The sequence below is a fragment of the Osmia bicornis genome, chromosome 1 (assembly GCF_907164935.1).
Source record: "Osmia bicornis bicornis chromosome 1, iOsmBic2.1, whole genome shotgun sequence".
Taxonomy (NCBI): domain Eukaryota; kingdom Metazoa; phylum Arthropoda; class Insecta; order Hymenoptera; family Megachilidae; genus Osmia; species Osmia bicornis.
In genome coordinates, this window is record NC_060216.1 from 6,830,617 (window position 1) to 6,846,430 (window position 15,814).

General features: G+C 37.0%; 1 long non-coding RNA gene across 2 annotated transcripts; it reads left to right on the plus strand.

Moving 5' to 3' along the window:
* Nucleotides 1-1,586: 1,586 nt before the first annotated feature.
* On the plus strand, nucleotides 1,587-5,036 carry LOC123987668. Of its 2 annotated transcripts, XR_006829288.1 has the most exons (4): nucleotides 1,587-1,724; nucleotides 2,010-2,143; nucleotides 2,279-2,453; nucleotides 4,955-5,036. It is a non-coding gene; the product is annotated as an uncharacterized LOC123987668 (long non-coding RNA). The 2 variants fall into 2 exon arrangements; XR_006829287.1 differs by lacking the exon at nucleotides 4,955-5,036 and having other exon boundaries at nucleotides 2,279-2,714.
* Nucleotides 5,037-15,814: the final 10,778 nt, after the last annotated feature.

Here is a 15,814-nt window from a genome sequence, read left to right on the forward strand (position 1 = left end):
CGTCGTCAGTTTTACTTCGTCTTCTGTTGATTTTCGTAAGACGTTCGCGATCAACTAGATTTTGAAGAGCACACTATCGTTTAAAAATGTTTGCTCAGATACATATTTAATTTCTACACTTTCATATAAGTGAATTTTCTAGATCCATAAGTTTCCTTTCCTCTCAAATTTACGATTCAAGATTAGCATTATCGGGCTTCATTTCCAATTGAGATCATTTCCATTCTTTATCCTCTGTTTCTCCTCTGCTTTTATTTCTCCGAAGTTTAGACCAGGGAATATAAGGGTAGTTCAACGAGACCGTTAAGTTTCCATCTTGGTTGCTATTTAGCGCTTTGGAAAGAGCCTGGAGCGGCGAAAGCGGTAGACAAGCTGCTGGGATGGAAAGAAAAGAAGGCAGAAAGAATGGGCGGGAAACAAAATACGAGAAACTTACGGTGGATAAAGGATATAGGTATAGAACTTAATAACACTTAAAAATCATTTTAATCGTGATAGACGAAAAGACTAATTAAAAGATGGTAATATCATTTTGTTACACAGAAGAATAGCAATTTCCTCGAATGCGACATTAGTTTCGTGATAGTCTTTGCTTATCGTGTCGCGGCACGTTTAAATTCCTGTTTATCGAGACACCGAGTAAATTGCCTTTGAAGGAGTGCTCTACGTCGCGGAGAGATTTATCGTTGCACCAACTTCCGTGGACTTTTCCTCGTAGGAAGCGAGACGATGCTCTCACGTCTGTTGCGACGTGACGGCATAACTTTGCATAGAGCGATATGAGTCACCTACACGTCATTCGTATGTACAAACCTTTCCAGTCGAATCTTATGATCGAGATAAGGCGTTCGAGTGTTCGGCTACGAGCCACGACTCGTTGGCATCTGCATCGCGTGATAAGCTGCGACGCGAATACGAAAGAGTGTGTCCCTTCTCTGCAAATTTATAGGGGATCTTCTTCTTCCTATACTGTTTCACCGTGCAAACCCACCGAAACCGATCGCTTTTTGATGCTACGATCACGCAGGAAATTGTAAATTTTTGGGAAAATGTTTATTCATTTTTTCTATCAGTTACCTTCAGTGTTTGGGAATTAACCTTTAAAGGTGTCTACAAATTGAATAATATAACAAAGATTTCATATAAAGGTAAAAAAGTTTGAACAAAACATGTAATTTTTCAAAAATTTATTTCAAATAAAGTTGCGACATAATATCCTCGTGAGGTTACAGTGGTACTAATCTGCATTCTAAGACGAACTTCTTTTATAGTAGCCAACGAAGGCTTCTGATTGGTCAGCTAAGTTTTCACAGTTTTAGTTGATCAGTTGACCAATCAAAACATCGGCAATGACCACGTGACAGGGGTAGTATATAAGGACGGTGCCCCCATAATTCACTGTTCACTTCGAACTTTCGAAGAGTATAGAGTGTAACATAGTATTTTATTATAAAATAACCATCAAACGCATTATACAAAGGTTTGTTTAAAACAAAATAAGTTAATAATCAGGATAATAATTGATTGACAATCAATAATTAAGCACAATAAATAACTTAATAAGTTCTGTTGCAGGTTATTTTTCGTCCTTCTGAGTCGTCGTCTCTTCCGCGAATCAGAACTGTCGAATTTGAACCTCAAGCCGCCATCTTTGTTAATCGATCGAAGGATCGATTATGGCACTTATTGTGACAGGACGTGTTGACAGCTTCTTCTACTTTTAGGTAAGTACTTTGCATTAATTTACATTAATCTCTTCTGAATTTCTTGTATCCATACTTTCTGTACTTTACTTTATATTTTATAAGATTTTTACATGAATTAAGAAGAATCAATGATTTTATTAATATTTCTGCCCTTGCGTTCCGCGTGCATGCTATGCATAACCTCGTTAAGTGGTTATATCGATGTTGTATGATACATATATTGATTTTTGTATGAAATTTTGTAGAAAACATAAATTTAACGATGTTAAGTTATGACACCGTGTTTTTATTGTAATATTGTAGAGGTATTTAGTATGAGATTGCATTAAGAGGGAGAGAGAAGAGTAGGAATGGCGCGAAAACGCCAGATTCGAAATAGCTAGCGCTCTCTATACCCCACGAGGCAAATTGAAACACGGGGATACAGGGAACAACTGGTAAGTCACTTTCATTCCCCTTTTTTATTATATATTAACGAAATTAATTGTATTCAAATCATTCTTATAATTACTTAATAGTATTTCGTATATTTTTGTCTTAAATAATGTTTTTTATTTTTTATTTTGTTACAGACTGCACAAGTTTGCTGAAGCTGCTGGACCTTCCCTGATGACATTCGAGATGACCTTCTTGATGACTTCCCTCTTCTTCTATATGGCAATCTCCTACCTGGTTGTTGGCATCCTCCTACCTGGTTGTTGAGCATCCTACTACTTGACTGTTGCAAGCAGATTTTTGCTACTATCGGTGAGTTGCATGCTTTATGGTTCCTCCAGTGCCCAATCATACCGTAGGACGAATGGTCCGAATCGGTACGGGTTACTGGTTGTATACGTAGTTTTGGTGAGCATAGTGACCATGGGTATGATTATACTCATGAGTAGTAACACTTTTATTGTGTTTCATTTTCTTAGTTCAGGCTAGGTCTTCTTGTACTTCGCGTTTATTAATACAAATATTATTTTAAATCTGTATATTTGAATGGATATATAAAAAATATGTATATTAATATTTTTAAATGTTCTAAATCTAATTGACTTAATTATGTTTAGTATAGAGCTAATTCGAGTACAATTCGAGAATTTTGCAACAGTATTAAAGTTTAATTTATTCTGTATTGAAGTAGCTTACTTATACTTTCGTGAAAAGTATAACAATTCATGTGCAAGAAGACATTTCGCGGCGGGTAGATTTCCAAGTCAGAGCAACACGCTTGAACACCTTTTGTGTACCTATTCTTGAAAATTTGCTCTGAGGAGGGAGTCGCCTGAGAATGTTTTAATCTTTTTTTATTTTTCAGAGTAAATTTTTTTTTATTATAAAGAATTTAAGATTAGAGTCATTTTGCTTTTAATAAAAGTCCTTTTCTTTTCAATTAATTTATTTCAATTAAAATCTCCCTTTTCAATATTTTCTCTTAAAGTTTTATATTTACAAAATCGAATCACCTTTATTAAGAACCAAGTAATTGAAAATGATGAAATAAAAGCTCGTTAGATATTTTTATATTAATGCACTTTTTTAGTTGAGGATTTTCAGGTTTAACCATTTCCGTGTTTATTGCCAAAACACATTCAAGTGCTCAGGTGCTACTTGGATGGGTAGAGGCAACGGGCACGATGACCTAGTTTATAAGAATAATAATTAATAAGCGGCTGGCATTGTGTTAGTATATCGAACACGACGTAATTTCCACATGTGTGTGTGTGTGTGGTTAGGAAGTGGGATTGCGTCGGTTTAATAACTTTTTCACTTAACTTTTAATTGAAATAATATTTTATTCAACAAGAAGTACGATAAATGTACAAACCAAATACTATTATTACCATTACTGTTACCTTTGCCATATTATCATTACTATTAAATATTTTATATCAAAGTAGTTAAATGAATTTTTAATTATCATTATACGCAATGATTGCTAGCCTTGCCAGACGATTTCAGTGAAAAATGGTACGTATTTTAGAGTGTGTTGTGAGATGTAGCTCGGGTGACGGAGGCGTCCCGGGACGTTCTCCCTAGTTTAGGCTTTTGCACCCGGGTGGAGTGTTTGAAAGTCGTGGAATGAGTTTTTGTGAGAATGAGACTTTGCCTTTTTTTAAATATAGGGTTAGGTAGGTAGGTAGCTTACTTTCTGGTGTGTGTGTGCTAGATTGTAAGTAGGTAGGGCCAGGACAGGTTGTCACAGTCTCTTGGTCGGGTAGGCGCGATTTCGTGTGATCAACCTGTACATGGAATATATTTGAAGAATTGACAATATAATCGACGCGAACGCAGTACGCCGTTCGGTTTTAGTTTTATCTGTCCAATTTTTCAAATTATTGGCGACTTCTCAGTCGTCGTGCACGGTCGAGATTATAGAGTTTCGATCATTTAGAGTTAAGTTTCAGTTGGGCGGACCGCCCGAAGAAAGAAAAGGCCATGTGCCGAAGAGCCCCGGTAAAATTTGCCATTGAAAAGGGGAACTACTAATGATTTTGCATCCTTTTGAAAAGAAGGATGGGAAATCATTATCGTTACTACTTTGTCACTGTGCTCGCTTGTAGTTGTAGTTTTATAATTTCAGGAGAAGAGGAGGCCCGTGACCTCCATGATTTTGGGCAAATCGTGGTATGTATTAATGTAGTGTTGCGAACATTTATCGCGATTGAAATTAGAGTTGCGAATATTGAATGTCGTGCTTGCTCCTTTTTACTTTGCTTCAAGATACAGTTTTGTTTTGTAATGTTGATTGAAATTATTATTTTGAATTTTAGTATTGTAATTTATTAAATTTTAATTATGTTTCTGTGAAAAATAATGTTACGAATAAAAATAATTTGCAGAATTTTTTAATAATTAGCGTTGCGATAATGAACATTCGGGTTTTTGCATTAGTGTTGTGATATAAATGAACGAATGCCCAAAAATGATCCAGTGGAAGCTGTTGTGGACCAGAAGGCATGTATCGTAGCTGTCTACCTGTTGAGGTACAGCCTTTAATTGGCTGTACTATTATAAAATTCGGGAGATGTAAACAGAGTTGCGAAAAATATAGTTCACATTTTTTATTAAAGATTTTGCTGTTTCATATTCATTGAATTAGCGTTGCGTATAATGGAGCATCCTGCTCTCGGGAGTTTTTGCATTTTATAATTTGTAAAACTAGTGTCGCGTATAATTTCGAAACTTAAATATATAGGAATTTGACATGGATACAAGGAGTATTTTTATAAAATACTTATTATTTTTATAAGTTTCTATTGCAGATTAATATCTTTCCTCGGAGGCATGGATTGACAGTGCTGATTAAAATGGAATTCAATACTGCATTATTTATTTCTATGGTACGTTGTGGTTAAAATTGTTCGGTTATGAATTTTTAATATTCTTTCTCAAAGATCTAAGAATATATCTTGCATATATATTAAAATGCTAACAGTCTTCGACAACGTTCGTGTTTCGTTGGCTTATTGTTTTACTCGTTAAAACTTGCTGAATAATTAATTAATACCCTCACACATTGTTAGTTCTTAAGCTAAAGTTTGCATAGCCCATTATATCAAACGTCTTAAAAATGTAAAAGAATTTAGCACCATAAACCTCGAGGAAATAAACCTCGATCAATAACAACACTGTTAAGAAATAATTATCGTTACGAAATATTCCCGGGAATATAAATTAATTTTTGCCAATGAATTATACCAGTTTTTGTCGACTTTTATCGTTCATTAATTACATCCATATTGCAACGAGTGAACCAGGAGCAGCGTTAACACGAGCAATCAGTACATCTGTTCCTACGTTCAATTAATTTTGAAATAATCGATACAGAACGCGTGTGTAAATTGCCGATCGCTTCGAAATTCTATCGATAACATTCTCACGCTGGCTACCAACGGCCAGGCGGAATAGAATTTCTGGGTCGCATCCATATTATTCCGTCTCTCGCGCAATTTACGAATATCGACGATTCGGATGCATTTTTTTTTCTGCGCATGATCGCTGAATTTTTTTTGGATCTAGGAAAAAAAAAATCCACTGTTACATTGTCGAACGATTCAGCTCTTGTAACTTGTAACCATTGGCGTAACTATGTAGGGGCCAGGTTGGGCTGGTTCCCTAAAAATCTGGACTGACACTTTTCTAAAAATATGGATCTTCACCATTCTGAAATCTTAAGATTTAAACGTTTCAGATTCCTTACATTACAGAATTTCCAAATTCTTAACTTTCTAAAATTCTAAAATTTCGAAATATCAGGATATTAATATCACCAAATTCCAGAATTCCAAAATTCCAGATTGTAAAAATTCTCAAATTTCTGAGAGACCTCAAATATGTAATCGAAATTAAAGTCATTCTCAGATTATCAAACCTTTAAATAAAATCTTTTTTAATTGGTTTGTTATGATACATTTTTAGAAACGCTGTGTGTATTCTCCTAACTTAGTCTTTTTTTTATTCTGTGAAAAACGTAGAGATTTGGTTCACACTGTTGTTTATTCCGTCCTGCATACGGTAGGTTTGCAACGTATAAAAAAAGACCCTTCAGCACGGTTGCTGTTGAATTTGGTGTTTGTCGGAACACACGAGGGGGGTCGAACACGGGCCGTGTTCGAGATATCGTTGGATATACCCCCAGCATCGAACACGATGTTCATACCCCCCTCCGACACCCTACTTCTCGATGGCACTCTTCCACGCATCGTTTCGAGATAGAATTTCGATTTGCAACACGTACGCCTGTTGTATAGCAGCGAGAAAAAAATCCGCGAATTGGGCCACTAGACCAATACTGCATTTTTTATTCGTTTTGCCATTCAACCATCCCCTTTTGTCCCGTTCCTTTCGCCAGATGATGTATTGTTAGATACATGGAACTCGTTAATTTTTCGAGCATCTAGCTTTTGCTGATTTTATTTTTCCGAATCAAACGCTGAGAGAAACAAAAGAAATTTGTATCACATTGCATTTCATTAATCAAATTTATCTATTCAAATAATTTCGATTCAATTTCTACTCGTCAAAAATCCAATTACATTCATTACAATCGCTGATATCGAAAATAAATTCGTGCGTGTTAACGTTGACAGGGAACTTTCACTTTATTTCCCGTATTATCTAGATTAATTAATTCGAATTCGCTGTTGGAATTCGTGTAATCCTTTTGGATTGTACAGTGTGCATCGTTGCACCATTGAAAATTGTAAATTAGCGATTTTGCAGATAATTGTCGTGTCTCGACGGTGCTCTTCCCTTTCTCGTTTTTCCGCTGTGAGAGGCACAGCAGCCGGAATAAATATCGGGAGAAAGAGAGACAGGAAACGGGCCAGTGTTCCGGGAAAAGTCTCTCCTGTACCGCAATTGTATCAAAATATCAATGCAAGTGCGCATTGCCGTTGATACGATTATCGAAAGCCATATCGAAAATTGATGCGTTTTTATTGCAGTGTAACACGAAAATCACGGCGACGTTATTGAAATTTTCCACCTAACTTTTCTTTTTATTTTTCCTCCATTTCTCTCGTCATGTAAATCGAGGTAATGGATCGTTGCGAACGGTCAAACGACACAAACACCGAATATTTAATACGCGAGCATTTCGAATATAATTGAAAATAGTCGATATACAGTTTTTTTTAATCATTTAATCGATTACGAGCGGCACGATAATCTTCCATTTTAATTTCGGTGTGTTCGCGAGTTAAATTGAAAAGCAGTATTTCCGTTGTCGCGTTTTAATCGCGTTATTGATCCCTGGGGCTTCCCATCGAAAATAATCTACTCGGAAAATTAGTGATTTTTATCGAGATCACTTCTGCGTTATTTTATGCACTCCGCGAATAATAATTATACCATAATCGATGTAATTTCCTTTTCCGTGAATCTGTGCCAACGATACAAATAAAAATAACGTGGTAAGCTATAACGATATCGATCCTGAGACGAGATAGAAAAAAAAGAAGAAGAAGAGTTAGAAACTCGTGGCGATATTTTGATACGCAATTAGTAACGATGAGATATAATACTGATAGGCTACATATACGGAGATGATGGTTTAATCATTTCTGGAAGCTCGTACGGATTCTGCCACTCGACCGACTCAATTATACGGCCGGCTGAAATAATCTTCGTTCATTAATGTTTTAATAATCGTAAGGAGAACGACAGGGTGGCAAAGTACGTTGAAGCATGGCGGACTGTCACGTCGAGTGTTGGAAAGCTCGCGGGAGAACACTTCAGTACATCATTAGTCGGTATAATCATCAGCCGACCTTAAAAATTCACAGATCCGTGAATCCATGACTAGGGGGAGAAAATATTCGAACAAATTGCACGCGTTTCTACGTTCCTTCGATGATTCCATGCAACTACTTTTTTATCCAGTGTTTCATAATTGAGTCCAAAATTACTGATTCAGCTAGGGTAATCTCGAGGAAGATGGATTACCTTTATTAAGACTAAGTTTCGACTATAATTAATTGAAGAACATGTACGATTTTGTGTATAATATAATATATTAAATGAACTTTCAATAAGTGTCGACATTATAATATGTTTTTAAAAATAAACATTTAAAACATGTAAAATAATATGAAACATAAAATTAAATTAAGAAAGCAATTTTTAGACCCAAGTAAAATCAAAGAATTAAATATTTGTTATACAAAGTACAACATATAAAATTAAAATAACGCAACGACATCTAATTTATGTTGAAGATTCAAATTTCACCCTAAATGCTAATTTTAAAACAAGTCACTTCATTAAATCGCGTCATAATATTTTCCAAGCGTGATAATAAAGAGATGAAGTTTATTCGCTACCAACACCAAAGTGTAAATAAATTGAGTCGCTACCTTGAATGGCGTGCGGAACTAGATATAAAAATTTATATCCGTACGTCACGATAGCACGGTTACGTGAAACGTTATGATTAATTAAGCACTGGCGTGTAAATTTTACCTATCGTAGGATCTTCAGCATTATTTACACCCGAGATATTCAGCAAATCGTATAGAAAAAAAACTCTGTCAGGTTAGGCTTTTAATTGGCAGAAAAATTAGCGCGTGTAAAAAAAATCTGGTGAACACGGAACAAGGCGGAAATCTTAAAAAAACAAAAATCATAACTTCAATGGACGATGAACGATGGGTGTATCGACAAAATTAATCGCAGACACGAATGCAATTCACAGGCGTCGTGTCCATTCGCGTGAACGACGCGATAATGCCAACACATGGACTTCCATTCGTTTCTCGGTGAAAACCGCTTAATATCTCGAAACACATCAACCACCGGGGGCCACGATTTATCGTGCACACGAACGATGCACGGTGAAATTCTATTTGTAAAACTCATTATACCGTGCTTTTGTGTAGATGCTGCCTCGATAATTCCTTTAAAACACCGATGCTCCGACCCGATGTTGCACCTCTAATAACGGGCTTTACAATTAACGACTGTTCGTGATTGTTGCTAAGCCGACTGAGAATCGAGTAGTAAGCAGTATTCGCGAAGAAAAGATTTAAAAAAATATATATTTTGTTTCAACATAAGTTAGAATCGAAGATATTAATTAAGGAATCATACTTATTGGCGTAACTAGGTAGAAGCCATGATCGGGCCTGGTCCTTCTCCAAAGATGTGAATCGCCACTATTAAAAAATTCTAGAATTTCAAAACTTCAGAATTCAAAAATTTCTAAATCTCAGATTTCCTACATTTTAGAATTACAAAATTACAAATCTTTAAATTTTCAAAACGACAAGATTACAAAACTCCAGATTTCCAAAATTCTAAAAATTCCAAATTCTAAGGGACTTGACTCACCCCAGAAGGTTTAAGTTACGCCAATGATAACGCTAAAGTGTAGCTTAAAGGTGGGGTGTAATAATTGCCCTCGTAACAGAGGGGATGATGCACAAGTTTCTGAACCAAAATCCGGAGAAATCTACGCTTTATCATAACGAGATACAATAAATATTTCGAAAGGGCAAGATGGAAACGGATATGATGGTTAATGCGAATAAATGGCCCGGTAACTATCCGTATAGCCGAGCGTTATGTTATAAATTAGCCATTGTTGCCCGGTCATAATCCGGATGTGGCTAACTGACGAAGGATAATTTAACCGTGCCGCGTTCAGCAATATTCACGGCAGTCATCACGAACGGCTAGAAATGCCCTTTCTAATTAGCATGCCGGTCCATGTGGAAATTATGTCCGATTTATCGACAATTTGACGCAACCTAAAGACGACGAGATCCTCGTTCAGCGAAATGACATTGTCACCTCGTTGAATTTTTCTAATAATATTCCGACAAATTAATTTTATCCTGTCACTAATTATTTTTCCTAATGAAACTGCATTAGATGTGTATTAAGAATGATAAGATGGGAAGAGTGGTGCAAATAAATTAATCACTTTGATCATGTTAATTTGTCGGGTAGTCGAGAGTGTTACCACTTCTGAATTTCACTAATTAATTACAGCGGACACCTACGCTGTTCTGGGTTATAATCACGTTCTTGAAATTCGTGTCGCAGGAAATGAGTTTGTAATTATTCGATGCATCGGTAAAAATAAACAAGGTCCTCGTGAAAAGTCAGAAACTAATAGTAAAATTCTGAACGACAAACCAGATAGCTTCGTGAATATGCTGGGTTGAATCTAGGGATGGTTTGGTCATCAAGAACTCGGGAAAATTCCTGGTGAGCCAATAAGGATTTGGGGCTTCATTCAGATTATGGAGAGAGGCTCAATTTTAATTTAATTTTATACTCCATATTATTTTTATTTTCTAAATTATACAGTAATCCTCAGATAAAAATTTAAGTCTCAATTTGCCTCTAGCTGAACCGAAAAATAATAAAAATTATTTGTTTAAACCAATCTTCTCATCAATGGTGGAACACGAAAATGTCGTTTGGCAGAGAGAAAAATCCGATTCCCGACACGGACATCGACAAACTGGTAACCGCGACTGTATCCGCGAACCATCGATTGTTACGAATTGAAAAACAATTAGTGAATTGCGGTTTGTTGCCGACACCGCCACCATTTGAACCTATCCGTGAATCCACCCCCATTCAGAAACTCGGCAATTCTCCCATCCTGCAATCTCGTCCAGGTCGTTCTATTCATTTGCATACGCGTTGGAAAGAATAGAAATTCAGAGATTTTTCCATTTGTTAATGCAAAATTTGAATATATAGCATAATGGTTAATTACCGGATCGTTTTGCCACGATTTTTCCTCGTGACCCGGTAGTCGATGTGACTAATAACAACGATTAGTTAGCCGTCATCATCACTCGATAAAATGACTTAATCAGAAAGAAAAATTCGTTGGAAATAGCTGGCGCCCTTTCGAGCGAGTTTCAGCTTCAATATATCTCGCTTAACTTTTCTCCCCAACACTTTCCCTCCCGTTGCCTATCAATCTATCCCTTCTCCAAATTCGTTTTTACCTTCTTTCACATCCCGATCCGAGCCAATCCATCGAAATAACTTGGAACCGTGAAGAAGTAATTCGATTATCCCCGTTCTTGAACATTCTCGCCGCGAATTAGAAGCGCGCGAAACTGGTTGAAAATTAATTTTTCATTTTTCCTCGCGCAATTAACGAGAGTCCTTTTCACGAGTTTAATGAAAAACGTTACATTTTGAGAGGAGGGAAGCGTATCGGTTGGTTATTAACGAAAATCCTCGGCCAGCCGATGGAAAATCGTGAAAATGTTCGAAAATCATTTTCGCGTGTTTCGAACGGCGACAGTTATTAACGAAAGTGGTCTTTCGAATGGGACACGGTTGAATTTTTGTTTCGTAACACCGATGCAACTTCGACGTGGACGCGGTTAAATGCGACGGATGAAAATAAAAAGAGAAAACACAGAGAGAAAGAGAGGGGAGAAATAAAAAAAAAATATCCGCAGAGGGAGAGAGAAAAAGAAGGACGAGCGTGTTACTGCTAGCATTTCACAACAGCGAGCCTAGGGCTAATTTCCATATCATTTCAACTACACGCGAGCGAACGTACTTCTGACAATCATCTGTTTTATACGCGTACACGTGTCCAGAAATTCGTGCTGACCGATGCACCGGTGCAATCCTCGGCACGAGCATCACTTGAAAATCAAATTCCCACCCCGTACGCCCACCTGATCCCCCTCCCCGTTGATGTGTTTGACTCGTTTCAAATACACGCACTTAAGTTGGCCGTAGTGCGTTTGATAGTTGGGAATTGTTTTATTCGTCTGTGACAGATTCTATTTAACAAACGAATGAAATAATAATCGACGCGTTTACCATGGGCTTTACTTCGTTTGTTGATTTTCGGTAAATAAAATTCGTCCGAAAATAGTCGAAACGATTGGCAGTATCGTTTGATTATAGCCGACACGGTTTTCCGGCGAACGCATTAACGCGTTTCCACGTTCGTTTATTAACGGTTGCGTATTCCTGTTTGTCGTAATGGTACGTTGCGTTAATGGAAACAGCCTTTCCGACACTTAAATCCAACCTAAACAGAATTCGTTCGGTTGTGCATTGTGCTTTAGAGCCGCGACCGCCACATGTCCGCGCTATACATCATTCTAATCATGCGATTTATAGCCGACTTTCTTTTGAGCTATCGCGTTCTTTTTCATTCTTAGCATTTCCTACGGTATTCTACGCGAGGAAATGAAAGAATATATTTATATTAAGATTTCTGGGGCCGGTGGGTTATCAAATTTTTGACGACCCTTTGATTTTGGTTAAAGTCAACGAGTACCCGTACGCAGCCAGGCATACACAGTGTTAAGTCATGTTTGAGAAAAGGACAAGAGTGGAAAATTTTTGCGAAAAAGCTGCTTTAAGCGTTTTCAGCAAAGTTTACACTGTACCGAAAAACATTACGGTGTTGTTGAAAATCGATAGGATTACAGTTCGCTCCGAAAAGCAAGACGGATTTAGCGAATGCGCTTCTCTGTCGTGTTTTCATCGCTTCTCTCGACCTACATCGCAAGCTTCGCTTCGATAAACGTTCATTTCCCTCGAACGATTATAAAACCGGCAAAAAAATTGCCGCGATGACGCTCGATACTATACGACTATTGAATTTCATTTTCTGCCTTTTATCGTCGAACAATCGTCGGATAGATTGCATTTCGGATACGCTTAAAATGAAACTTGCCTGATATCTTGGCGTGTTAGAATTTGAAAAAGGGTGACACGTCTTCTAGTTACCGTCACGTTCGCGTCATTTTATCTATCCCACTTTCCTTCGTTGCATTATGAATTGGAAATCACATTAGAATATCTTACACATACATATGAGTGCATTAAGGGAACAGCTGGTGATATGGATTCCCTTAGCATATTTCAATATTCGCCTGTGGCTTGATTTATCTCGTAATCGTGGCCATCGCGTGGAATATGATCATCAACTGGTCTCTGATGATTTTCTAGAAAGAATATCAGAGATTTCCTAGATTTTATAAATCATTTCATTAACGTTTTCCTACATGAAATAACGGTAGGAAGTCGTAATTGATTAATACGTCAAACTTTAGCATTATCTCGATTCAATCGAGGACTTTTCGAACATTTGTTCCGCCCTCTCTTCGGCAAACTATCCAACAGAACGATTCTGATTATGGGAAAGACAGGCAAGCCTTAACTCTCAATCATCTTCGAAAGTCGCGTGTAATCCGAGGTCGGCCCAACAGCATAGCGGAGATTGGCTGTACAAGCTGTTCTAATGAGATAAGTTCGCTCATCGTGCCTTACTTTTAATATCTCCTGCCCTCTTCCGCCGCCGGCCCGCTTCTTAACGAGCGAAATATTGTCTGACGTCGGTTCCGGCAATTTTACTCGTCCCGTTTTGCAATCGCTCCATCGATCGTCATTGAATTATATTTTTGAAAGACTGTCATCTCGTGGCGTAAAATACAAAATGGTACTAGATTCTATGAAATGAAATTATACGGTACTTTCCTTTTATGCTTTGTACGCTTTGTCATTTCACAAGGCACAAGGGAGAGTAAAAGTAATAATTTCGCAAAATCATCTCTCCGAAATACGAAAGACAGAGATTCGCGTTCAAAGCTTTTTGATGTCTAGTTAACTGTTTAAATTGTATGTCACAGTCTAGTGATAAGGTAGCGACTGTGTTAAACCAAGCGTTTATGCTTTCACGACTGACAATGAGTCAAAGAGAAATATTGAAATGACAAATTTTTGTAAAGATCGTCTAATGTATATCGACGGAGGGGTGTTCAAAAAGTGGAACAATTATGCCATTAACGTGGAAACTGAAGGCGATTTGCGACAGGAGATTTTCCGCTAGCGAAGCAGCGCCATGTGTCGCGAAATATCAGCTTAAAAGCAAGCTTTTATTTTTTGATAAATTGCATCGTTAATCGGCTCTAGCCGAGGTTAGCTTCGAGCCCCCGGAGGGTTGAAATCTGCTTCGCAGTTCCGTCGTGCCGCCACCGTTCTCGATTTTTTACCCTCCCGTTTCTGTATATTTTCGCAAATGGGAATTTCAAGCGGCTCCAGCTTTTTATTCGCTATCGTGACTCTCCCAGCTTCTTCTTCTCCTTCTTCTCTTTTTTTCCCTTTTGATTTACCCTAAAAGACGAACTGTTTCGTTGATAGTGTCGTGAAAAATGAACGTTTTTTACTCGTTTAACGTCCTATCGGCGATTTATTTAATTTATTCAAGAGGTTATAGATCCTGCTCACCGTGAGAACATAATTTGGCAAGCGTAAAGTGAAGAGAATGACAGCGTAATTAAAATCGACTAGCTGATGAAAACCTTTCTCATGTAGGATTTCGTTAATGGTTCCACGTGGCTCTGGCTGTTCACAGTAATACCTATTAACGCGTTGCTACGTAATTATCGTTACAACACTCCGACAAATTTCGTTCATTCGATCCGTATCAGTCTAACCTGATTTTCCCCACGGCCCAATAAATACGATAAATAATCATTCAGATGCTTTTTACTCTCATGGAATTCGTCGAAATTACGGGAAATAATTCGGATGAACAGTTTGCGTGCTAAATCAATTCATTCAATTATTCATTTTAAATGTTTATTTCATTACAGAAATTGTATTAGATTGTATCGCGTCAAACAGTCGATTATGAAACACAAAATGGCATTTAGGCCTCGTTAACTTAAAGCTTAAAGTATGAAAAAAATGACTACATAGGTGTTTCATTAACGTTCTTTATGCAAACCACGAATAAATAAAATGTCAACATAAAAATACACAATTTATTTAAACGTTTTTTAATTAATGAACGTTATTTAAAACGACGTTAAAGTTCCGCGAATAAATTGACCATTAATTTCTTATACACGCTACATTTTCAATTTTCTCCGATAACGAATAATATTCATTCGATGAGATCGCCCCACTCAATATTTAATTGATTTTCAGTACAGTACTTGAAGCATGCCCGAAAATGATTGAAAATCATTGCGTGTATCTGGCAGTTAGTGTTCACCTTTCATTTCTATAACCATGGACAACCACTTTGGACAGAAAATTTTCAATGAAGGACGTCACTGTTGTATTTTAAACTGTTTCGATGTCTCCGGCTCGATTGGAAGCAAAAAACTGTTGAAAATTGAAAATTTCAACTCAGAATAAATAATCTCTTTTTATACAAAAATAATGAAATTAATTCAGAATATGTTAGCACTTCATAAATGCAAAAAGTCTGAATTTTATGTATTTTAAAATTAATTACTGTGAAAGTTTTCCGATAAGCTTGAAATCAATTGCAGCCGCGAATGAAAAAAAAGCTACGTTGAAACGTTTAAAAGGATGACAAAATAGTGTACACAAATCCCGAAACCGCGTGCACAGAAACTTGCAATTAAACGGTTCCACGATTCAATATATACGCGTATAATAGAAGCAGTATTTTTTTTTTTTTTTTTCGAACGACGGTGCAAATTTTCCGGAGGGCTTATGTTCCAACGCTTTGAAGCTTTCTGTAGCACTTTTGGAAATGTAAAAATAGTGGTGCGCTAGCCGAGTCTCTGACGACTAAAAAGGGACAAGCAAATGAGGAACTTGGCTGCACTTTTTTTTTTTTTAATATTCAACGTACGAACGCAAAC